At 41.7% G+C, this 25,543-nt stretch overlaps 1 protein-coding gene across 3 annotated transcripts in view; it reads left to right on the forward strand.

Moving 5' to 3' along the window:
- The window catches only part of NRP1 (neuropilin 1), a 109,289-nt gene that overhangs the window by 18,552 nt on the left and 65,194 nt on the right, over positions 1-25,543 (forward strand).

Genomic DNA, 25,543 nt, shown 5'->3' on the forward strand with positions numbered 1-25,543 from the left:
ATCGCCACTAAGATACCTGGAGGGAAAATTGCTTTCTAGTAAAGTATGATCTTAGATAGTTCATGCTTAAAGAGTACTGAAGAACTTCCCAGATGAGTTCAGTCTCAGCAACAGTAAAACTGTTTCTTGGATGGCTGGTGGGTTCTGCTTGTGTGGGAATCACACTGAAAAATGCAGCACAGTTTACTATTAGTTGAAGGCTTTTTACCAAAATATTTTTTTTCATGGGAAAGAGTAGTTTAAATCATATTAGGAAGTATTGCTGTAAACATGTTATATATAAACAGACAAAGACCATTCGCTCTGAGGCCAATTGCTGTGGAATGGCTTAAATTCAAACCTTCCAGTTCTCAGAAAACAGAGTAGCAGCATTAGATTCCATTTGGGGCATGAATGTCATTAAATTTCTAATGAGAAGATGTTGAAACATCTTTTTAATTTGATCATTTTCTTTGATTCTTATATGAAAATACAATTTAAATGGGTTGTAATTAATTTGTTTCATTCCATCATAGGATCATTTGGGTTGGAAGGGACCTCAGGAAACCAACAACTCAAAGGAGTTGTATTTTATATGCACAAAGGCTAAAATGAAGTAATCCATCTGAAACCAAATGCTTCCATAAAAATATACATATAAATAAATAAAAAAGGAGGGCAAAAAAGGCATTTTCATTCTCAGTTAGGATGTTTAAGAATCTTTATTTCATGTTATATCCCAACCTTTCTGCTCATATCAGTACTGGTTTCTCACAAGCTCCCCTTGTTCATTTTAAAACCTTAGATTTCATATTTTTAATTTTAAAAAAAGTCCCTATTGTTATTCCATTTTAAATACGTGGCAATGTCAGGTAGGGCTGACCACCGTAGGCGGCAAGCTGAGAGGCAAGGCCACAAGCCTGGTCCATCATCTCTGCTGAGCCCAGAAAACACCTTTTTAAAGAAGGAACTCGAGGAGCTGTCTCAGCACCAAACCTTGGGGCAGGTGGGACACAGGACCTTAACATCCACCTGTGCTTCTTGGATTTCTCCCAGGCTACAAATGCCCAGCAGTTTTCCCTTGTCTGGGGGAGCTGCCCCTGTGTATCTCCCCATGTCCATGGCAAGAGCATGGGGTTGGGGGTGCAACTGATATTGGCAACTCCCATCAGAGAGTCCAAATCCAAGACTGAGGTCTGAAAAGAAGAATCAAAACTAGGCTTTCTGCTAAGGACTGGCTCAAGCACACACAATGAAAAAGCTCTTAACAAGTGAGCTGTTAAGCCTGTTTTAGTGCGTATGGTCTGGAGTGGCTGCAGTGAGGGGGCAGCTCGCAGCATGGTGTCGAGGACGGAGGCTCCTACACTCTCATTATAGTGGGGAAAAATCCACTTTTCTTGCATGGATAATTTGGAAGTTATGAATCAGCCTGTTGTTTTTATTTCAGTGGAGTACAGACAAGAGTTGTGTAAAATGAGGCTGCTGCCTGTCTGTCAGGCAGCTGTAGTTTTTACCCTGCAGCCTCTTTTAATGCGCATTCTTGGCAAATTCTGAAGAGAAGCAGTCACAACTGTGCACTCAGACATTCGAGCAGCCCTCATACCATTGTCATTGAGCTGAGGACTTCACTCGTGCGTTGTCCCGCGTTTGATGCATCCATTAGGCATCCTGACCCCGTAACCAGAAAACTGGTTCAGTATCTGAATCAAAAGGCAGTGTAAGAATATTTTCTTGAATCATCTGTTTTTGAAAATATGTTAATATTTTCTTGCAGTGTATCTACTTTTCCCAGGTGTTAAATTGGTCATTTGCTATCTGCTGGTTCTTAGGGTTTTTTACAGCAGGTGTTAAAGGCTAATCCAGCCCAACTCTACAGGGTTTTAAGGCATGAGAGACAGTTATCTGAAGAAAAAAAAAATGCCCTTCACTCAAATAATTAGCAATTGCCTGTCAAAAAAAGAAATCTTCTGGACTGACTACAGTAAGAACAACACTCTTCATCTTTGGCTTTTTTTGAGTCCCTCTCTCGCTCTCCTCGCCTTTCTCTCGGTTTTCCCCTTGCATTTTCTGAGCAGGCTTTGCCAAAGGAAATACTGATGAAAGTAACTGTCAGTGGCTGGGCAGTTCCCTGAGTCACCTCCTCCCAGTCCGCCCCCTTAGATTGCAACAGACTTCTGCCTCTGTACACACTATGTCAGAGTCCAGAAGTGACATTTTACATTCTTTGTTCCTCCAAAATAAATAAAAGCAACACAGCCAAGGTGAACTGGCTGTAGACATCCCATTGCTAGTAAAGGAGCTATGCTGGTAATTGCTAATAATGATGTAGTGTGTCGGCATGGGAATGCAGTTCTAGCTGTAATGTGGATCTGGCCTGAATAAAGTGACACAGATGGTAACATTATTGCATATTTCTTTGTAGGGAAGTTGTCATTTTACTGTGGGAAAAAAAGCCATTCCTACATTTCCTTCCAGTTATTTCTTTAGTGTCAGTGGTGCTGGCATACTTGATCCATGAACTGTGTCAGTAGCGCATAAGGAACTTGCAAAGCAGCCTGCAAAGTGAGGAGAAACAATTGTTTCCACTTAGGCAAGGGAAAGCTTAGATGCTGTTTTACACAACTGTATTTGCCTTCCTTGGCAGGGATGACCCATTTTGATCACACGCAAGAGCTCAACAACAGCCGATTTGCAGCAGCTCAGACTTTAAACCTCTCTGTAGCTGCTATCTGAAAGAACTCCAGCTCTGGAGTCCCATCTCGTTGACGCATCTGCATCTCCTTGTTCTTTGCCAGCCTGCAGGCTGCAGACAGCAGGGACAGCTCCTGCCTTCAGCTGCCTTTTCATGCACGTTCCCCAGTGGGAGCACCCAGTGCCCTCTGTGTGGGCATGCACAAGCCCTTCTGCACCCCCGTGAGCTAAAACCAGGGAAAGGGCATACTGCTGCTTCAGCCTGACTGCAACACACTTCCTTTGAAAGGTGTTTGTAAAGCTGTGGCAGCTTGTCAGAGATAAGAGAGGCAGGAATCAGGTGTGTTTGCCAAGTGTCTGCCTGCTTTGGCTCTGTCCACAGAGCCGCTGCCCTCACTTTTGAACTCTCCGATCTCTCTGCGTGCTCACCCACAAAAATCGCTGAGCTAACCCAGAGCCAGCGTTGTCCTTCCTGCAAGATTAGGTCACTGCATTAGATCAAAGCCCTCATATGCCATTTTATACCACGTGGAATCAACAATCAGCCAAGTTTCAAGTCCTCAGCACAGGTGTCTACGAGCTGCACTGTGTACACATGAAAGTTCAGGCCAGGAGCCAAAGTTAGGAGCTAAATTCCATCTTGTTCCCCAGCACTACACCTTTCTCATCCACCCTTACAACTTCATTTCCAATTTAAATTCCAGCAGATTTGCAGGTCACTGCCTGGTGTCTAAAGCCTTCCTGCTTTTCTTTCCCAGTTTCGCAGTCCTTCACAATTTTCTCCCTCTCTCTGGCGATTCAGAAGTGAGCTTAATAATGCTGTGTAGAAAGAAACAGTTGAGAAAGAATGATCCACAAACAAAGCTTCTTCCTGCCAAAAGAAGTGCTGTGCAGTATTAAATAGCATGTGGAGGGACACGCAGCAAAAAACGGTGTTAGTATGCATGTTGGAAATAGGCAATGTATTTGCTACAGTCGCCATGCACCTGGAAATGCAAGGCTTGAGCCAGAGTGATAAGCAAGTGCTACTTAGTAATGATTAGGAGAAAAATGGTGAAATAATGCAGAAAGAATAGCCCTCGTCTCATTTATTTATTCTCCTAAAAGCTTGATGTCTCCTTTAAACTGGATCTCTGGCCTTCTCTTGTGGCTTATGGGAAGGGAGATACTAACAGCAAAAATACATCCCATCTTACAACTGACCAGCAGAGCGAATCATTCTTTTCAGGTGCCTCTATCTCTCTGCACAGACTCCCAGGAGATAACTAGCTCAGAGCTCCTCCCTGACCTTTAGATAACTGCTGAAGGTGAAATAAATTCCACCTGAAGCCCTCAGAAGTAGCTGCCCAAGCGGACAGGAAGGTGGGCAGACTCTGATAGCTGCAGCAGCTCACTCATGCCATGGTGGATGGAGGGCTGACTGCCGGGCCTGATGCGTGCCGTTGCCCATATCAGTGAGGCTAAAAATACTTCATAATTGTTTGCCACATGATGGGCTCAATGCACAAGCTCTGGTAGCTCTGGTCAGGCTTTGGTAAAATGAAAACAGAAAAATGAACATAAGAACTGTGTGTTCTGTTTGTGTGGAAGTAAACATTTTCTTCCAGAACTGAAACTGCTGTTATAAAATATGTCACACGTTGATGTGCCTACAGTGTAAAATTGCATCTGCTCAGGCGTTGCTACCTGCAGTTCAGAGATGAGGCCTACCACTGCGCTCAGCGCGGAGCCCTCCTGAGCCTCGCCAGGGCCGGCTGGCAACCTGTGCTCCCGACTCTGCGAGTCAGAGCCGCTGCAGAGCACACACACAGCAGGAGCTCCGGTCAGCAGCCAGAGATCTCCTGTGGCAAAGCAACTTGATAGGACATAAGAACATGAAGTGGAAAGGAGTAGAAAGGAAATTGCCAGAGTGTAAGAAGTGCATACGGCATAGTCTAACACAGCAAACACAATTTGCCCGCTTTATCTTCCTCCATCTTCTCTCAGCACATCCCAAGCCCTGTTTAATGTATGCTTAAACTCTATTTAATTTAATGTGGCCAACAGGTGCTTACAATTAGGCTTGTGCCCAGCAGTGTGACTGAATTAAGGCTCAAAGCATCAGCATGTGAACACGGCTGTTGCTTGTAAGGAGTATCATCCACGAGGCCCTGTTATCACTGCAGACCACTCTGTGTAGAAGATGAGGCACTGTGAAATGCTTCTGTTGAAAGCCTGTTCACACAGATTCATTGAGGTCTGAGCCCAAAACTTTTTCTTAATCAGTATAACAACCCTTCTTATATCATCTTACCAAGCGCAAATTCTGAAGTTGCTATTGCTTCAGAATTCTCACAGACTGCACATCAGTTCATAGACTGTGGGCAAACCATCAGGGCAGCTTCCTCAGTTCTCTCATGTTTGGCTAAATTGTAGAAAGCAGTTCTGTAGCCTAAAAGTCAGGATAAATTATGGATGCTGAATGATTGTTTACAAACTGATTTGCTGTCTCTCTACCTTACATATTTAACATAGGGTGGATTTAAGCATCAGTAGGCTAAGTGGTAATGACACCAACATTTTCTTTTGCTGAGGCATTAGCAAAGCCAAGGATGCAGTGCTAATCTGGAGTTGGTTCTCTTTTTCCTTAAATAATATTTTTATTGAGCAAGAAGCGGATGTCAGAATAGCCTTTTGATCAGTTAAAAACAGCAGTGTCTCTAAGGGAATCTTTCCTGTTTATTGTGTGTTGCTGCCTATGAAAAGTGCTAGCCTACGGTAGAAATAGACTTCTTAATATACAAGAAACAAGGCAAAACAGGATGAAGCCAAAACAGGAATTGTATATCACAGGAACTCAGAAAGGCAGGAAGTAACAAAAGAAGTAGAAATTCTTGATTAAAAATATAATTGTACCAGCTTGTGCAAGAGGATAATGACTTTAAAATGTCAGCCTTTGTGCCTGTTCATAATGATAAAGCTATTAAACCGTATGTACTGTTCTTAATTCCATTTCTCATGGCAAGTCATTTAGGATCTGCATCTATTCTGTCCACTAAAATGTAAAGTATTTCTTCAGTAGTATATTCAAACAGTAGATTAAAAGCAATGCTAACTGCAGTGCCAGCCAGGGCTCCTGCACAGTGGTTTAGAACATGTAAGAGATTCTGTAATAAGCCCTTATTTTCAAGGATTTAAATATCAGCTATAAAAATTCACTCCCAAGATGAAAGTCAGCCAAAGAGTGAATATTTAAACTGTGAGAAGAAAAAGACATCATTTTTGTGTTTTAGGAGATCTATGTGTAAAAATGAAGGAGGTCTTAAAATACTTTCTGCAGATCAGTAACTGAAAAGTATAACTTTCAAAAATTAACTCAATCAGAAATTAACTCTTACTGCACCCAGTGGCATCTTTATTTCAGACAGTAAGATATAACAGAGTTAGTCGATAACTCTGCTCTGCCTTATAACTGCTGCATGGTTGAGCTTGGTCCAGCTCTGCGTTGCTAGTGGAAAAAAACAATTTACTTCAGCAGTAATTAGATCAAACACTAACTTCCTCATCAGGAAGTTCGGTTCTGGAAGGAAAAATAAGAGCTTAACTTTGCAATCACAATGCCTAAGTGGAATACTCACTTTTAATGTCAGTAAAGTTGCATTCAAAGATAGGAAGACAAACATTGTGATGGTGTCCCTAGGGATGCTTTTGCCTTCCCAGCATTTCGGTCAGTGTTGCTGCTTCCTATCCCTGCCGTGGGCTGTGGTGCTTCCAGGCTGAAGCTGGTAATAGGATGTTTTGTAATTGCAGGCACATGCCAACAGAAAAGCTATAGAGTAAAGTGTAATTGCCAGATGGCTCAATGTTTCGGGACTTGGGGAAAGATGTTAGCAGAGAATTCTTCAGCAGCTTCCTTAAGTCCTACCCAGCAGGTGATATTTATGGCCTGTTTACAAGATTTTCACATATGGCATGATAAAGAAGTTTGCAGCTTTTATACTCTGCCATCCAATTTATTTATTTTTCAAAAATCCCACTCCAAAGGTCAGCCATGTTTTGTCTGTCTCAGCAATTCCAGGTCTAAGGGAAAGTACTGGACATAATCTCAGCATGCTGTAATTAAACAAACATGCTTTAAAACATGGTAGAGATGTTTTTGCATCTTGTTCTCACTGAGTTTAGACCTCGTGTCTCTTGGCTCCAGGTATCATTTAGATGAGAGCACAGTTTAGTGCCTCTTTCACATTCAAATGATATATTTGTGTTCTTTTGTGCAGAAATGTCTGTATATTTTCAACACTGTTCAATTCATGTGAAAGCAGACAGGAACAAACCAAGGAGACAAAGATTATGTCAAAAAGAGTGAATAATACTGAAGTGATCCTGATGCATCTATTCTTTTCTAAATCTTCAGCAGAAAGTCACTTTTCTTTTTTCAGCCTACTGATAGCACTGGGAAGCTCACTGCCGACCCTTCCAGCCTGATGCAGTGCTCTCGGTGCTGTGTTTCCATCCCTAAGCCTCCCCTGGTACATCTGATTCAGGCATGGAAGTGAAACCCAGCCTTGGTGGCCTCCCTCCTCACCGGACAGCAAGACGAGATGGCTTCTCTTTTTCTGACCATCTTTTACCATCACACCTGAAGAGATCGTCACTAAGTGATGACCTACAGGTGAAATTCAAATAATGAAAATGCCACTGCTCTGGCCTGCCTAGTTCATTTTGAGGGTTCAAAATGTACTTGCACACAGGGAAGCTACAGGTCAGCTTTTCAACTTATATCCCAAACGTATTTGTAGCTGGGAGTTGTTAGTACCTTGAAGTTATATTTGCTGTAAGACCAGTGAAAAATTTCAACAATTGATTGAACAGCTGAGTCTCTTGATTCACAAAAGCAATGTGATTACAGTGCAACTATTATATATACAAAGTCTGACTTGTGATATATGTGTATAATCAATTGCAAATTATGCGCCTTTCAAACATCTGCTGTGGTTTATTGTGAGTCTATTAGAGGATATCTAATATGCAATAGAAATGATGTGTAAGAAATCCATCACTTCTGCTCTGGCAGGAGGGCCATGCAATTCAGACAGAAGCTGACTGTCTGTTGTGCGGAGCCTCTGCAATGGTGGAGCTGAAGCTTTCTACTGAACCATCATGAAAATACTTTTCATGTCTGCTGTAAAACAGCTCCTTGCTCACCAAGAGGACAAAGCAGCCATACAGTATGCAAAGATGGGCACAGCTTTGTAACAGGCCTTACTTCAAAGCCACGAGGCAATGCTTTTAGACTTGAAAATGCTGTTTTCAAGTCAAAATCACATCATCGTTTTTTTTCATTAGCTGCGAATATCCCAGGGACTGTTCCTTTTAGGAATACTGCCTGGGAATGTAAATTCCCTTTGCTCTTAGGAGCCTGGTGTGCAAACCAGTGTGTACCTACGTGTACAGCACGTAGGGAGGTTTGCAATTTCTGGTTTTAGGCAAGTTTTGTCAAACAACCACAATTTACAAATTCTGCATTCTTCACTGGAGAGAGAACACTTGAAACTGTGTTTCAGCTGCAAGGTATACAGGCAGCCACTAAATAAGCCTCTGCTATGTGTTTAGAGGTGCACTAAGGAGGACGTGCCTTGGGCGAGGAATCAGCGAGTTAAATTGGGTCCACTTAAATCAAGAGAACTGAGTCAGTTTTCAACTCTGGCGAAGCTGGAGCAGCCAGACAGGACACCATGCAAGCCCCTCCACTACCAACATCTGTGGAGTTTCATAAAATGGACTGAAGAGAGCCAAGTGCAGGTTTGGGGGCTCCCTGTTGGGCAGTGCCCTGGTCTGGTGCTGCATGGAGGGGTGCCAAGGGCTCCCCTTCTGCTCCCAGGCTGAGCCGTGTGTCAGGCTGACCTAGGTGTGTTTTTTCCCTCTCTTTTCTCGGTCTGGAAGAAGTTCCATCTTCTCTGTGAGAATTTAACAGTCTGTGGGACTGGGGCCGTGGCTTCCCGTTACACCTAATTAGCCCTGGGAATTCATCTCCACCACACAGAACTAAGGCCAAGAATATAGGTAGCTTTAAGAAAGAAAATGAAGGATTTGCTAGGAAGATGTAGAATATCCACAATTACATTTCACATGATACGAAATAATTAAGGGATATAAGCCATAATGGTTCGTGGCACAATCCAAGTTCTAACAGATGGGGATACGAGAAATTTCCCCACGGGAAAGTGATTTTGTAATTGTAGAGGTGGGTGTACTCCTTTTATTTCTGTATTTATTTTAGCTGTGTGTTTATATATGTATAAACACTAAGGAAAAACATCAATCTGTAACCTCTGGGTATTTTCACCGTTTCTTTAAAATACAGAAGTAATTGCTGCATGCTTCTTGAAGAATAAAAGGGAAAAAATTAAAACCTTCATTTTTCCCTACCCACACATTTCTCTTCGCTCACAGATCCCAGCCCTCAGATTGCCCCTCCCTCTGCAAAAGCCTGGGAAAAGATTCACAAGCACATGTGAAAAATGATAGTTTCACATGGCTGCAGTAGGTTCACATCCTTATTATGTAAATGAGTGGTTTTGGTTTGAGCGCCTCTTTTGTGGGTTTTGTGCAGATGGTTAAATACTTTAACACAGTGGGCCAAAGTGTTCCTACTGGAATTTCACTGGCTCTGGATAAACTACGTGAGGATTCAAAACAGGTCACGGACCCAAACTCTAGTTGTGCTCATAATGAAATGACCAAATGGGTAATGGGGTTGCAGCACAGTAGCAGGAAAAAGCCAGCCATGGATAGAATTCCCCCTGTCTGTTCAGTAATTAATGAAGTACCTGGTGAACGGGGTAGATCTGAGGAACCTCTCCTTGCTGCTGTGATCTGCACTTCCTCCAGACAGGTAAGTGCGGAGCTGTGTGTGCTGGAGACTGAGTAATTAGCCCAAGCAAGTCGTAAAATCTTTAGGAAGCAAGTGGTGTCTGTTTTCTTTTGCACAGGATGCCAAGAGATGTATTTAAAGTGTGAGAGTCAAAGGTCAGCTTGACATCATGTACTCTAAGAACTCTCTTGGATTCCTGTTTCGCGTTAGGAATATCTTCTGAGAGCCGGGAAGCTATTGAGCTTGATAAGGAGCGGGATTCATCTGCAGCAAGCACATTTTAGGTTCAATATTATGAAAAATGTTGTAACTGTGGGATCACTTAAGCAAAGTAGCTGGCTGTCAAGGGAGACAGCCAAGGCTGGAAGTGTCACTTTTCCATCGGAGGTGGCTCACAGAGTAATGAATAAGCGTTGCTAGTTCAGTGGGGAAGGCTGTGGGCTCTGCTAGTGCTCCCTGCCCGAGCAAAGGAGTCCGGTAGCAGGCAGGAGGCACAGTGCCTCTGCACAGGGAAAGTGCAACCCTGAAAGGAGTGTTCCAGCCTCTTCTCAGTGTCTGTTACATATCGGAAATGTAAATCAAATGCAAATACTTTGAGCTGCTTGCTACAAAACAATTCACATTCTCCTGCACCAAATCTGACCCAGTGGAAATGTAAGGGGCAATAGTAATGCTTTGTATAATTATTTCAGAATTAATTGAGTTAGAACAGTGGAAAGGTCTGCTCCAATCTCTTTGATTTCTTATGCCTGTTTCATATTTATGTTTCCCAAATTTCTTGCTTCGGTTACAATATTTCAAAGTTTTTCACCAGCCTCTTCCACTATCAAAGCTAATGAATGTGTGTTAACGTTGCATTCAGTGACAAAACACATAAGCCAGATGTGAGGCTGAAGTTCTAAATATTCTGCTAAGGTTTTTATCTTCAGATTGTTCAGGCTTATCCACTTGCACTGAGCCAGTGATAATAATGTATCTTTCTTTCTGCCTTTGCTCTGGAAAGATAAAATTTGTCATTTCCCAGCATTATACCCAAGTGCAGCAAATTGCAAAACAAATGCATTACCTCTGAACTATTTTGAGGAGACGGTGTGCGTTAAATTCAATTTCAAAATCAAATTACAGGAGGTTAAATCTCAGTCCCTAATTTGTGCCAACAAAGTTGGCAAATCATCTTAAAAAGGACCAAAGAATTATTGCCTTGGTAAAAACAGCAAATTTGAGCGTGACAGTTTAATAGATGGGCCTGTGTCAGAAATGCTGATGGCTTTCAGGTTTAGGAAGGGTTGTTCTCCACCATTGCCAATGGAGCGATGCTTCATAAAAGCAAACATTCATTGTGCCCGCTAACAGTGGTTTTATTAAAGTGGAGGAGGTCACAGGCAATATGAAGTATAATCCATAGCTTTCCATCCACTGCGCCCTACAGAGCCACAACCAGGGAACCAGAGGAAAGAGATCAAAAGGCTCTAAAAATGTCAGGCAACAGGATCTTATTTAAATTATTAGGTGAGTTGCCCTCTTGCTTTTAACAATAGCAAAAACATATCACGTTGCCTGTTTTCCTCTCTCTCTTTTATGCTGCTTTTGACAGACTGGTGTAAATTGCGTATAGAAATTGTGTTTCTGTTTTCCAGCATCACTTTGGACAATGTTTGAAAACACGTTTTCTTAGAACAGTGTAATATTCAAAGGTATTTGAATCACGTAGAAGCTGGAGGATTTGGAACAGGTTCTTAACCAGTATTGACTGAAATAAAACTAATTTGGAGGCGGAAAAAAAAAAAAAACAGCAAACAGCAAAACCCAGAAACCTGCCTTTGGTGACACTCCGTGAATGCAGGCACTTAGGGAACGTAAGAAGGCTTATCTATAATTCTGTTAAGTGATTCAGCTTTAAGAATTGCTTGTTTCTAATTCACATGCATATGTTAAAAGATTTTTTGAGTTTGCAACAGTTGAAATCATTAAAACCACATAAGAAGACATTTTTTCATTGTTGTTGTTTACGTTGGCTTAAATGTAGGAAGTTACATACAGGCGTAACTTAATGTCGTACTGCAGAGTAGTAAAGCTTTTCTCCTGAGCTCTGTGTCCAAGCTCTGTGCTGCCAAATCCTTGTTCACTGCAGTGAATGTCAGGAAAGCCGGGGTGCTATGGCGTAATCCATAGTGTTTCATGAGCACGTCAATTCTTGATACTATTGTTCCTAGTTCAGATTTTATGAAATAAAACCTATGGCCTACACAAGAGATTGGCTGAATATTCAACTTCTCTGATTTACTGAGTGATTTATATTCCTAAATCATGTGAGTAGCGAATAGTACTGATTTAATAAAGGACCAATCGTCTGAGACTGATGTGCTTAAAATAAAAGAAGTAGAAATAAAAAGTCACCACTTTACACGTAATTACTGATTGTTCTTAAAGAGAGCTTTCTCCATACCGCCTACTTACAGGTTTGCATGTCTCTGTGCCTATGAAAAGAGGGCTGAAATGAGGGCAAAGAAGACATCCGCACCATTCTTTCCTATTTATGTTAGCGCCCTTGGGATTCTTACGCAGAAAAACAGATTTAGGAAAACAGTACAAACTATTTTTAGGATTCAGTTCATATGAAATCATTTTCATTTACCTTATAGCAGCTCTCTGGGTATCTTCTCACAAGCTGTGTTGGCTTAAGGTATGGGCAGGGGACTGTGAAACTGAAGCGAGTTGGACTCACGTCCTCAGGGATTAAAAGCACTGGGAGACAAAACGTGTGCCGGAGACAAGCAAGCTTAAGCTCTGGGTGTAAAGGGCAGCAGTCAGACTGGATGACAGACATCTCAGCATGACGTGCAGTAGAGAAGCATTGCTAATGGTGCCTGCTTTCTCTCGTGTTGCCCCAGGTAGCTAAGAGAGTTCCTGTATGGCAAACAGAGGGAGAGCCATTTGTAACACGACAGCTTCACGCTAGGGCTGGCAGGGAGTGCTGTTAACCTCAGAAGCCTTGATGTGACTGAAGAGCCTCGGGATCTTATGGGAGACAAGTCTGAAAATTAACAGCCTCATTAATCAAATCACAATGTTTTGACAACTTCGTGGTGTGTATGTAATCTATCCTGTATACAGTTTGGCGAAGGCTTTCAAGCAACAAGATGGTTTTTGCAATAACTTTATGTGGTAAAGCTCCACCCACAGTACAATTACTGGATTGTCTGCTGATTATCAAAGGGTGAAAAGGCTTAATCAGCTGATCTCTGAAAAGAAATTACTGCCAGCATAGTGAAGGAGTCGCTCATGTATTTGTTTTCCATTTGTTTTTCTGAGTGAAGCATAGTCACCTTCATCTCTTGCTTGGAAAGTCGATAGAAGGGCATCCAACCTCTCCCACCTGAGACCAGGCACAGGACTTAGCCTTCTTCAGAGATGAAATCCTTTTTCATTCTCTGATTTGTTTAGTCAAGAGAGAAATGTGCAGGAAACCAGAGCATGTCCTCAGAGCTCCAGTTCTGCATAGCAGCAGGACGCTCAGCACAGCGTAATTTGGGGTGATTCTGGGTGCCTTACATGTGAGACAGTCCTTTTCTGCTTAAAAACAGACTCTCCCCCAAATCCTTTGTTCTCCAGGCATCTTGTAAGTATGCTTTCTAAGGAGCTTAGAGACAAATGGCAGCCTCCTTCGACACCTAGGGATTTATGCAGAACACTTGTAAATGCTTTGGGGTATTAATTGTGTAAATGTCTGCACATCTAGACAAGACTATATCCACAAGTATTTCTGGGCTATAATGAAATGTTATTGCTTCTTATAATGTGCTTATGAGAATGAGGCATGATGAACTGGCAAGAGTCACATGGTGCCATATTTCATCACCAGCACTATGAAACAGAGGCTCACAAAAAGTATATAGCATTGCAGTACCTTTGTCCTTCCTGCTTGTCCGTTTGCAAAGGTAATCTTTTAAATCATAGCTGAAAAGGATTAGGAGCAAGAGTGCTGCGCTGTCCACTGCATTTGGCTGTTTACAAAAGACATACTAAATCACAGAGTTAATGACAGAATCACAGTTGTAGCCATCTAATTTCATCTCATGCTTTCAAATGCTTTCAGGGAAATATCATTGTCTGATTTTCCAGACTGGGAAGCTGAAGCACAGTAAAGTTACCCACAGCTGACTTTGCTGAATAGTGATGCCACAGGAGCAGAGCCTGTGCCTTTGGCCTTTCCCATCCATTTCTCTGCCCACTCTATCCCTTCCCTGTGAGTGACCCAACCCCCATCATACTGGCCAGACTGGCAGCTGGTTGTGGCACCAAAGGGTATGGGTTAGTGGTATGGTGGTGATGGGTTGACAGTTGGACAAACTGATCTTAGTGGTCTTTTCCAACCTTAATGATTCTATGATTCTATGGCTCCCAGTTTCCAACCTGCCTTATGTTGGACATCTGTATCCACACTGCAGTTGAAGATGTGATTGCAGCATCCATAATGGTGCCAAAACTCAATCCTGTTAGTGGCAATGCTGCAGTGCCATAGGTTTTATTGTCCCTGATGGGAACATAGAGCAGTGAACAGAATCTATGGCACTATTAGTACCTCAGCCAGTTAAATAAAAATAGCTCAGACATGTGTCCCTGTGCTGTAATCACATCTCCAAATGCTAGAAAAGCAAATTTTGGTGGAGGTTATCACTGCTCTGAGCAGCAGCATTAATGAGAAATACTGTGATTTTCCCAGAGCATAATTCTGCATAGAAGCCTTACTCAGATTTTTTTCCAGCTGATACATCCTTTTGTTGCTGGCATGAGGCTCATCCCTGATCCTTATTCCTATGGGAGAAAGGAGACAATCCTTCATCAGTTCCTCTCTTATCCCTTTGCTAGCCCTGATTTTGGCGAACTGCCACAAGGAGTGTTCGCAGGGTAAGGGCCACAGGTATGAAGTACTTCTCAAAGTTGCCTGGCTGGTGTGGCTCCTGAACCAGACATGTGGCAATCGTGGAAGAGGGAGGGTGCTTCGTGGCATCGCTTTTAGGAGAAATGGGTCGTAAATGAGAAAAAGCTGAAATATGGGATGTTATATGCCAAGTACGTGAAAATTCCACTCATTGGAGCTGTTTCAGGAATCCGTTCATATTAACATGTGTTGTTACTCTGAGTCAGGCAGAATTTTGCCTCAGTAGTGTTCTCTTGACATCCCTTTGTTCTGGGGGAGCAAGGAGGACTGGCTTTACCGTGGACATAAGACCCAGCTCAGCTTAAAGCTAATGAAGAATGCGTACGTTTAATTTGTGAAAGGGTTTTTCTGCCTGTTTCAGGAAAGGGGAGGGGGGGGGGGATTATTACCATTCCCCCCTAATGAAAAGCAGGATCCTGTATCTTGGAAATGTTTACAATGTAACAAAATGCAGTTATGTTGGGTTGTAAAATTTTAAAGGAGGCTGTGGACGGACAGCTCGGCTCAGGGGGTGGGTGGAGGCTTTGCTGATCCTGAGCTCCTCCAGGTCCAGCCAGGCGTCCCCCCAGCCAGCACAGGGAGCTCAGGGCAAGGAAAGGGATGGGGCATTATCTCATTTCCTTCCCAGACTTCCTACTACTGTTTTGGGCAATTTATACCTTAAAGAATGCATAAGGCAAACAAATCTTTTTCTCCCCAGTGTGTGAAAACCTGTCTTTTGCATTATTAAGCCGCAGAGGAAGGCATGGCTTATCTGGCTCAGATTCTCTGCACGTACAGGAGAATCTGGCCAAAATACATTTCACGGCTTGTCTGTCTGGGTTAGCGTGCTGCTTGCTGTGAGTGAAGGAGAGGAAAGAATCAATGCTTAATACCACAGAGCCTTGCAGAGATTGCTCTTGTATGCTTATCACTGCTAAATAGACAAACAAAGCTAAATGTGTTAATAGATACCTGACTGGAGGTGTAAATGAAACAAAAGCTATCAAATCAGGATTTTATCCATTTAATTGTGGAGTAGGTGTTTTCATCAGCCGTGTAATAGTTTATTGCCTTTCAAGGCTTATTTATTGTAATTGATTAATGAAGACTTAGAGCACCATTTTCTTATGGCTAACAAAAGGAATGAAGCTGCAACACCATCTATGTTTCCAATTCACTGGGTTACTGCAGGCCTCCCTTGATATTTGAGATAATGCATTATTACAGCTCTGTGTCACCCTGCCTGTTTCCCTGAGTAGAAAGCAAGGACGGAAGTCTGACCCACAAAATGAAGAAGGCAAATCTACATCCTTATCCCATGCTTGCTTAGGCCCACTAACAGCCATCTCCAAAAGACCATATGCTTTTCTGGATCACAGCTGTAGAAACAGCCAGAACAAAAATGAGAGAGTGGTTCCATGGAAACATTACTGTAGATCTCAAAAGGAGCAATTCCTGTGTGACTGCTTTAGTCCTGACTTAGTTTTTGAGTATAGAGAGTGTGTGTGTATGATGACTGAGTATAGGCTCAAATGCTCAGCAGCTTGAAAGAGCGTATCTCAAAAAATTGCTCTGATGAGAGAGGAAAAGGAAGTAGAAAGACAAACTCCGTCCCAACTAATGATCCCTGACATATGCATGGCTCCCATTAGGAACCGAGCGGATGCGTTTATGCAGTGTGGTCCCAATTATTGAAACCCACGAGCTGTGTATGTGCTTGGGTTGTATGTGTGTTCATTACCCTGACTGCTTTCTCAAATAAGTTTCTAGTGCCAGAAAAAAGCTATGCAAGTTTTCTTTCAAAAACTACAGTCAGGCTTTTGACTGAGTTTTAAAACAGCTTATGATGATGCATCCCTAAAGCAACTCCACTGGTCTCTAAATTTGCACTGGGAATGATGCTGATCTGCTGTGCACATTTTCCTTTCTGAAAGTCATTATCACACGCCTCTCTGAGAAAGACATTTTTATGAGAGGTGGATCACTGGGGTGGGTTTCTTTTGCATGGCCGATGCGCCCCACGCGCCGGCCGTAACCATGCGGTTTCACTGGGCGCTGGGTCATACGGCTGACCTCAGTTAACAAGCTGTTCCTGTTTGTAGGCTACTGGGAATGTTTATTGGCCACTGTTTTCCTCCTTTCTGAACAGACAGTTATTTCCCGATGCCCAAGTAAATCATAAGGTTGCAACACTCATAGAAACTCTGACATTCTCTGTGGTACAGGACACAGAGGAACTAACTTCAAGCTTAGCGGCTTTGAACATCTATGATATATTTTATCATAATATAAATGCATTCACTGAAGTTATTTATACTTTTTAGTTTGATGATATACACAATAAAATTGTTGTAAAATTGCTCAGTGGGACAAAAAATTATGTAGTGATCTTTCAAATTGGTGCAGTTTAACTGTGGTCTCTATTACAAAAAAAAGTACTATAGCTGTACTAAACTGAGCTTAAGAGTAACGTTAATTATCTACATACTTTGTAAGAAAATGATACTAAGGTTGCTCTTGAGTTTCTTAATGCAGACTTCATGTAGAAACTTAAGAGGAGACCCATACTAGCATGCTACATTGACCAACTCATATGTACAAAACCCAGCTATACCAATAGGGAAATACACTCATTTATCAGTATCAGTTTTGTTCATAATGTGAGTACAGAAGCTGGACAACAAATGAGTGGAAAGTAATTGGCAGGCATTACTATAGTCATTTTGTAGAAGTTTCCACTCTGCTTCCATGTTCGCATTTGGTTCAGTTGTTTTGAAATGCATATCTTCTGGGCTGAATGTTTCCCAGGCTGCTGCACTGCTTGAGAATGAATTTGGGAAGAGAGATCTAGGATATGATTCAGGCCTTTTTAAGTACAAGGAATATAAAAACACAGAGACAGGCACACACATGCAAGCGTTTCCACTGAAAAAACAGAAAAAGAGGAAGAGCTGTGTTCCTTTTTTCAGGCAGATCTTTAGCCACACTTACTAAGATCAGAAAGCTGAGATTTGAAAGCAGCCTCCATGAGTAAATGTTCTTTGCACTGCTCTTGTGAAATGCTGAAATGTCATTTAGACTTCCCAAAGCCACGGCTGCTTTAAAGTTGCCGTCTACAGGAATTACTCATGCTGCTTAAGGGTTGTTTGTTAAAGTGGCAATGTACACAACCAGATGATTTTGTGCTGAGATAACGCCCAGCCAGGAAGCATGCAAACACTGTAAGTGGGCTGATCTCTGAACTGGAAATGCTTCTTGTTCAGCTTAGCGTGCCTCCTGTGCCAGAGAGCAGTTACAGATGCTATAGCCAAACACTTTGTCTTTCCAAGTTTGTGTTACAGGAAAGACGTAAGGAGAAGCATTTTTTTCTCTATTGCAGGAGACTGTCAAAGGTCTTTGCAGAATTATAACAGCATTTAGCTAGTAAATCTCTACATTCACACACCCTAGGACTTCATTTTCAGGCCAGAAAATCTTTGAAAGTTGTGAACTATTTTAACAGAATCATCAGAGAATCATAGAATGGCGTGGGTTGAAAAGGACCACAATGATGATCTAGTTTCAACCCCCCTGCTATGTGCAGGGTCACTAACCACCAGACCAGGCTGCCCAGAGCCACATCCAGCCTGGCCTTGAATGCCTCCAGGGATGGGGCATCCACAGCCTCTTTGGGCAACCTGTTCCAGTGTATCACCACCCTCTGTGTAAAGAACTTCCTCCTAATATCTAACCTAAAACTCCCCTGTCCCAGTTTTAGACCATTCCCCCTTGTCCTATCACTATCCACCGTCACAAACAGCTGTTTTACTTTATTGAATTGTAATGCTTTGGGTTTTTTACAATAGCTTAAGAGAGTCCATGTTCACCTCCAAACTACCACCACACATACCTCACCCCACCACAAAGAAGGGGACAAATTTTAATACATGTACACGATTAAACACTGGCAGGTCAAATCTTCAGCAATTAAGTTGTATGTTCTCCAATAATTCCTCTTCTCCGTTAGTATGCCTTACTCTCTAGTTGTGGGAGTATATATAGGTTCTAGTTGTAGCTCCTCCAAAAATCAATGCACTCATTTACATGTGTCACGCTTCCAGGCAAGAAAGACCCAGATAAATCATTTATATCAATACCAACTATGTGTAGACACTAACCCAGCAGTGGATTTTTCACTTGGCCAATCGTTGGCTCAAAGGGAAAGTGGCATAGAAAACATTACAAAGGGAAAAATGTTGAGAAATGCTGAGTTCCAAGTGCCTAACGCTGCATCCTTAATGCTCTCTTAATATAGTTCCTAACTGAAAATAAATGAATAAATACCTATCATTTTGCTGCATTTATAGAGCTTCAGGACATGGTTACCATGGAGGAAAATTGCCATAACTTGTACCCTAATGCTGATATGTATGTCTGCAATTTCCTTTCTCCTTTAGCCTCTTTTAGTTTCATTAATTACGGCTGTTGCTCAGAGAGGTTTTAGACTGCCCACAAGGGACAAATATTTGAGAATTTCAAAAGCTTGAAACTTATTTTATGTTCTGAACTTTCACAGTTTCTGTGAAAAGCTAACATGTACCTAATACTTTTAAAAGTCAAGTTCCATAGGTTATGATTAATATACCACATAGATCCCGAAGGGATAATTACAAATTAATCAGCGGTTCAAAACTCCCAAGTGAAGTACTGTAAGGTTGCCATCCCTTTAAAGCGTTACTTTCTTACTTTCATGGAAAGAAAACGAAATCACAGAAGAGTCTGATCTTGGTTTGTGTCAGCCCTTTCTCTGTTCTTCAGGTAATCGAGGAACCAAACCTGAAGCTTCCATTACATAGCAGTTAAGTAGGCTTTTTGGTGAGCTCAGCAGTACATGCTAACAACGCTCATCCAACCACAAGCCATTAAACCAGTTAGGCACATGAAAACAATGCTTAATGGATATAGAGATATACAGATAGTGCTTGGCTCCCTGCATGCATGTGTGTATGTATATGCATGAGTCTCTGTATGTACGTAATTTAGTCTAAGTCTCCCACAGAAGTCATACAAATGTGTTTAATTTTTAACCACGTGAGACTATGCAGCCCTTTTTTCCAGTTCTGTTGCTTAAGGAAACTTCCAAGTTTTGAGTCTCTTTTAGGAAGCCTTATTCAAAAAACCACAGAAGCCTCTAGGAATCTTTCCATTATTTCAGGAGGAGCTAGACTGAGTTCTTACATTCGAAACACAGTATCTGGCTATTTAGGCTTTGTTCCTTGCTGTTTGCAAAATTTCTGGAAAGTTGTTGGCACTCCGTCTCTCTCTTCTGTCTCCACATATGTAAAATGAGAATGACAACTTTACCTCAGAGGAATGCTGCAAAGCTTTACGTATAAACAGATTGGCATACTTGGGTGAAGCTCCTCAACTAACAAGAAGTGTTCTGATGGATGGGTGTCCCTTGGGAGGTCATAAAAACAAAAACAAAACTGTGTAATTGAGTTGGGGAAATTATCTTTTTGGCTTTCATGAGCCTGCTTTTATGCAAGATGACTGATTGGTCCCTCTTTTTTTCTCTCCTTATCATCTATAATATCTTTACAAATCTAATTATGTGGCTTTATACAAAACTAAGCCAAGACATATCTGAAATGTCCCTATGAAAGGGTATAAAACTTGAACATAGCCAGTGATAAGAAAGTTCCTTTAAAAAAATTTTTTTTTTCCAGTTTCTTAAGCCCTTGAATAGATAAAGCAGCTACGAAAGAACCAGTAAAACTTAGGCTGCATTTTATTTTGTGAAGAACACTGGAAAGTTGGCAAGAGGTAGGATTTTGCAGTGAAACAGGGAGGTGAGCAAGTTGTAAATGATTCTAATATCTTCCAGATGGCATATTTTACTTGGGAACTGAGTTTGGAGTAATTAGATGCATGTGAATTTCCTATAAATACTAACCTTCACCAGTGTGACATTAGAAAGCTCCATCATCTCTGATGCCTTTCAACTGCTAAGTGTTTCTTTTTCCGCTACTTAAGTGAAAGTCATGGATTTGTAAATTTGTCTCATTTGACAGACAGAAATCTTTTTCCATGAAAAGATAGCATTTTTCTATGCCAGAAAGTTATGGTCTGAAGTTCCTCACTGAAGAGGTTTAAAATTGAATGTTTTTCCCAGAGGAGGTCTTCATTTTTATATACTGGGATTATTATATTATAATTTATTACAATGTGTGGCAGGCAACGAAATCGGTGGAATAAGCTTTAACTTCAAGATCAACTATTTTCATTGGTAAAAGGCTTTTTGCAGATAGATATGCTGAAGACCTTAGCAGATGAATTCTGTTCTTACTTCCCCTAGGACTCTGCAACACTAAAATGATCAGAGCTGGTCCACAGCCTCCCATTCTGCATGATGTTGTTACATTTGCTCCTGGAGTGAATACTGATGTTCACATTTATGTTGAAGAATTTTCCAAATTTATTTGATGTAAATGGAATAGAAGTAAATAAATACAAGGAAAAATATTCTGTCACCACTTGCACTCTTCAGCCATGTATCAGTGTAAACTGGCTTAGATCCACTGACATAAAGGGGCTAATCTCATTTGCAGCAGCTAAAGATCTATCTGCTGTTCTCAGTGGAGCAGTATAGATAAAGCACAGATGTAATCTTGCTTATTTAGTTCGTATCTTCAATTCTGCCAGTCCTGGTTATTCAAAGTGCACGAGCCAAACAGCCAGAAGCACGTGATAAGATGAAGGATAATCAGATTTTAAAATAGTAATGATTATTTTTATTACTTCTGGGTTTTCAATTTTTATTGGTTAAGGTATGTTGTATATCAGATTCCTCTGCTCTGCAGAGAACTAAAAGCTTGATTTTAACATGGAAGGTGAAATCTAAAAGTACTCGAAGCCAGAAAACAACGTAATAATAAAACTGTTGCTAACAGTCTCAATCAAACTGTTGCAGTGGGCAGCTGTAGATCTTCATCCATGTCTTTGTCACATCTTTTTTCTTTTTCACTACAGCACTGTCATGCACTAAAATAGACCCTCACTGGTTCATTCTTAATGGAGACCCACTGTCACTTAATGGCATTAGTAAATTATTGAACGGTGGCCAAATCCCAATGGCCTTATTCCCAGAAACCTCTTAGGTTGACAGGACCTTTGTATGAGTAACTTCTGTGAATTTTGGCCCTGGGTGAAGGACATAAAAACACCAACTCACAAAAGACCAACTGGAACAAAAGCCTCCCACATTGGCGGGCATTTCAGTAACTTACAAATCTCCAAGTGGTTGCAAACTGCTTATTTAAATACCCAGGCCTTTCATAGAGTAGTAGGATTCAGATGGTATACCACCTCCCTCAGTGTGCTTCATCCACACCGTGCGTCCTGCACAACCAAAACCAGCTTAAAAGACTCCTGCCAGAGGTGCTCACTGCCACATCAACCTCACTACCATCGGGCTATGCAGAAGTTCTGATGCAGAGCAGCCTGACAGACACGGTGGTTCTGGGCAGAAATACAGCCTCTTTGGGACTGCGCCTAATTTTTTATTTGTAACAGCGTGTGCTTCTTTTTCTTGTCGCTAATAAAGCGGGATTAAGTTTGGTGTCCCTGGAGTGCCTGCTGTTCTGGAGCTCTTAGCTCTGGGATACAGATTGCCTCGTGTCACAGGCACCACAGTAAATCCCACACCGCTAACTCTCAGTCACTAATGGGACACAAATCCACAGTGCAGAATAACTCAAACCAGTGGTTTAGCTTTCCTTTTGCAATGCCTTCTGCTTGACTAGAGTGGAGACTTGCGAGGAAGAAATAATTTGTTATGAAGTAAAGGCAAAAGAGAGTAAAACTTCTCATAGGCAAAGATAGTCTAGCCAGGGTGGATAATGCCTACCAGGGAGTGATTTAGCAGCTTGGGGAAAGTGGAACCAGAGAAAGAAAAGAAGTAGAGAGCTGGAAGATCTTTTCATTCTAACAGGTGAATAACCAAAATACTCATAACTACCCTGAAGATGCATATCATAGTAGGCTGCAGAAAAATATGGTGTATTCTGATGTAAATTAAAGTTGTATATGCTTCACTGATTGTTTCATAAGTAACACGGCAGACATTTAGATTTCAGATGAGTTCTGCGTATGTCTTCAGGAGGAGTTATTTCTAAGCAAAATGCATGAGCTTTTACTGCACTAATAATGTGCAGGATCTGAGCACAGTGTGCCAGGGCAGCTGGCTGCAGCGCTGCAAGGCTTCCCAGCACACCACCTTCCCTCATGCAGCACAGTGGGCGGTCGTGCATCTCAGGGGTCACCAGCATGTTCACAGCTGAAAACAGACAAGAGCTCTGTTATCACCTGCGAGAAACTGGAAATGAAAAATCCACCAAAATCTGTATTCTGCAGCTGTTTATGTTTTTTCACTGCCCAGTGCTCATTTTTATAGGCATGGCTTGGCTTTTTCCTCAAACCTATAACTTACGCTTGCCAAAAAAAAAAAAAAACCACTTAAAGCAATTCCTTCAAGAACTTGCAGAGGAATTCTAGATTCCTTCATCATTCCAGTGGGGAACTTTCTCAGATATCATGTTATGGTGCCATAAAACTGGGACGATTCAGTGTGCACATGCCCAGGCACCGGCTGGGAGGAGCAGGGCAGCACGAGAGCTCTGCAATCCAGCAGGCTGCCATCAGGAGAACACCCCACACACCAGCAGGAGCTTTGTTACAGGGCAGAGTGAACACAAATGGGATATCCGGAGGGAGCCAGCAAGAAGGGAATGCTTTTTATCTCTTGGCATAGCAGCTCCATGAGCATGCCTGCTGAACCCACCAGCACGGACATACCTTTCCTGCTTTCGTGCATGAACTCATGCTATGGTCTTTCACCTGAAACTTGGAACAATGGTTAGCGCTGTGTTTTTATTTATGTCTCCATGCCATAAACCCTAGAGGACTATAACATTACGAGAAATATTTGCCACACCATTGGCAGCAGTAACTGAGCGAAGAATTGCCAAGTGGGAAATCCAAATTTGCAAACTCAGTTCTCTGGGCTGCACGCCAAGGCTGTCTGGGCACTGCGGAGGTGACACATTCAGTCTCCTCGCAGGGATGCCAGCGTGCCAACTGCATCCCTGGCACAGCATCTTCTCCTGACAAACTTACGGAGAAGAGCTGCTACCAAGTCCAGAGGGAGATGCAAGCTGCTTCCTGAGCTTCCTTTCAAGTTGTGACTGTACTTTCCCCCATTTATGAGAACAGTTGTTTGCGATATACTGCGGTCTCCAGTAGGATTTTGAAAAGTGCAGAAGTGACAGCAGGACTTTGGTTTCCAAGTATAAACTAGTAAAACCCAGAGTAAGTTAATTTCCCTATGAAAAAAAATCCATAAATACTCAGTTACTGCAGCCCAGCTTTCAGATGTTGCTGCCAGTGTGGGAGAATCCAAACCCGTCTGTTTATTGCCAAACGCAGGGCCGGATCCACAGAACATGAAGGCTGTGAGGTTGATCTCTACAGCTTCCCATTTTCTAATCTTACTTCAAACCTATTGTCTCACAGCTCAACTTCTTTTCTGTCATTTTTCAGAGGAACAGAAAAAATCTGAGAAATCTTCCAGTCTTCTGCAGGGCTCACAGACCTGTAACTTGCAAAACCCATTAGAAGGCAGCTTTTTAGTAACCAAATGGTGTCACTTAGAACTGCACAGCAGCCAGACAGAGCACTGTAAATTACAGTCCTATTGCTATAAGGGACAGTGGGGAGGTGTGGGCAGGCTGTTTGTACAGGTGAGGAGATAAGGGAGAGTGAGAATTTAATCTTAATGTTTTTTACAGAATATTATTTCCTATAATAGCAAAACTGGTGTATGGTTGTATGTGACTTGTTAAGACTGTAGAAGGTGGTTAACATTTATGTGTAGAAAAAAATAAAGGCTGAATTCAAACTTATTTTTTCATTATACAAACAGTAAAAAAGCATGTAAAATGTGATTAACACTTTTAGTTAAAATTGTTCATAACGTATAGTAGTTCAGGAGCAGTGTTCTTCTCAATATTAACTTGAAAAATCATCTACTTTTAAGGCTTGAGCAATGAATGGCATCAGGGAAACTGGTGGGGTAGTGCTGTCAGAGAAAAGAGCAAAGGCCTGCTTGGAATTGGGAAGGGATTCACACACCTGAACCCCACAAGTGTCAGATGATGGAAAGCACAAATAGCTTTAAGCACCTGCACCTGTTTCTATCCCTAAGTATATTTGTAACATAACCGAAAATGAAAAAAGTAAAGGAGGGGAGGTAAATCTTTCTGAAGTCCTCAAATAGCTCCTCTCCCAACTTTCAGGTCCACAAATGAATACATCATAATGAAATCACAGTAAAAACAAAGGTCTAATTTATTTTTTTTTAAGGCAGCTTACTAAAATTCTTTCAGAAGTGAACATTTCCCATTTGTATTTCCACCAATTTGAGCAGGGGCAGTGAAGCTAGCTAGCTGAGCAATAGCTACTAGAAAAATCAAATCCACGGAATGAAATGCAGTTAACACAATATTTCACATATGTTAATGCTTACGGTTCCATCAGTGTCAGCTTTATTTTCTACTTGATATACACCAAAGCTGGCACACGGTTTTAACTGATGAGGTAATGTCATTTTTAATTTAAGGAGCCCTAAGCCGTCCACTTTAACTAGTGATATCATCTCTGCAGTTGTCTTATGGGACTTCATGTAAACATAAGTAATGTGCCCTGGATGGTTTGGAGCAGGGTTGTTAAAAATGACATTGGTCATCATGAAGACATTTTTTTTTCCCTTTGATCCCTTTAAAAATGTCAGACACACTTTACTGTCCTGTCAGTTCCGGCTCTTCCTTGTATATTAATATGCTCAGAACATTTCAGTGAACCCAACAGCGGAACAAAGGTCTAAACAAATTAATGGCTACATTTCAATGTCAGTTGTAGTAGGATAATGAAAAGTAAATGGGATTGTCTGGCTAACAGCAACCTGTGAAGTGAAACGGCAGCGTGGCTGAGGCACAGAGAGGCACAGACAGGGCAAAGGCTTTCACTGCAACCCGGCAGAGAGCAGAGCAGAACCAGTC

This window comes from Gallus gallus, chromosome 2 (genome assembly GCF_016699485.2).
Source record: "Gallus gallus isolate bGalGal1 chromosome 2, bGalGal1.mat.broiler.GRCg7b, whole genome shotgun sequence".
In the NCBI taxonomy this organism is placed as follows: Eukaryota; Metazoa; Chordata; class Aves; order Galliformes; family Phasianidae; genus Gallus; species Gallus gallus.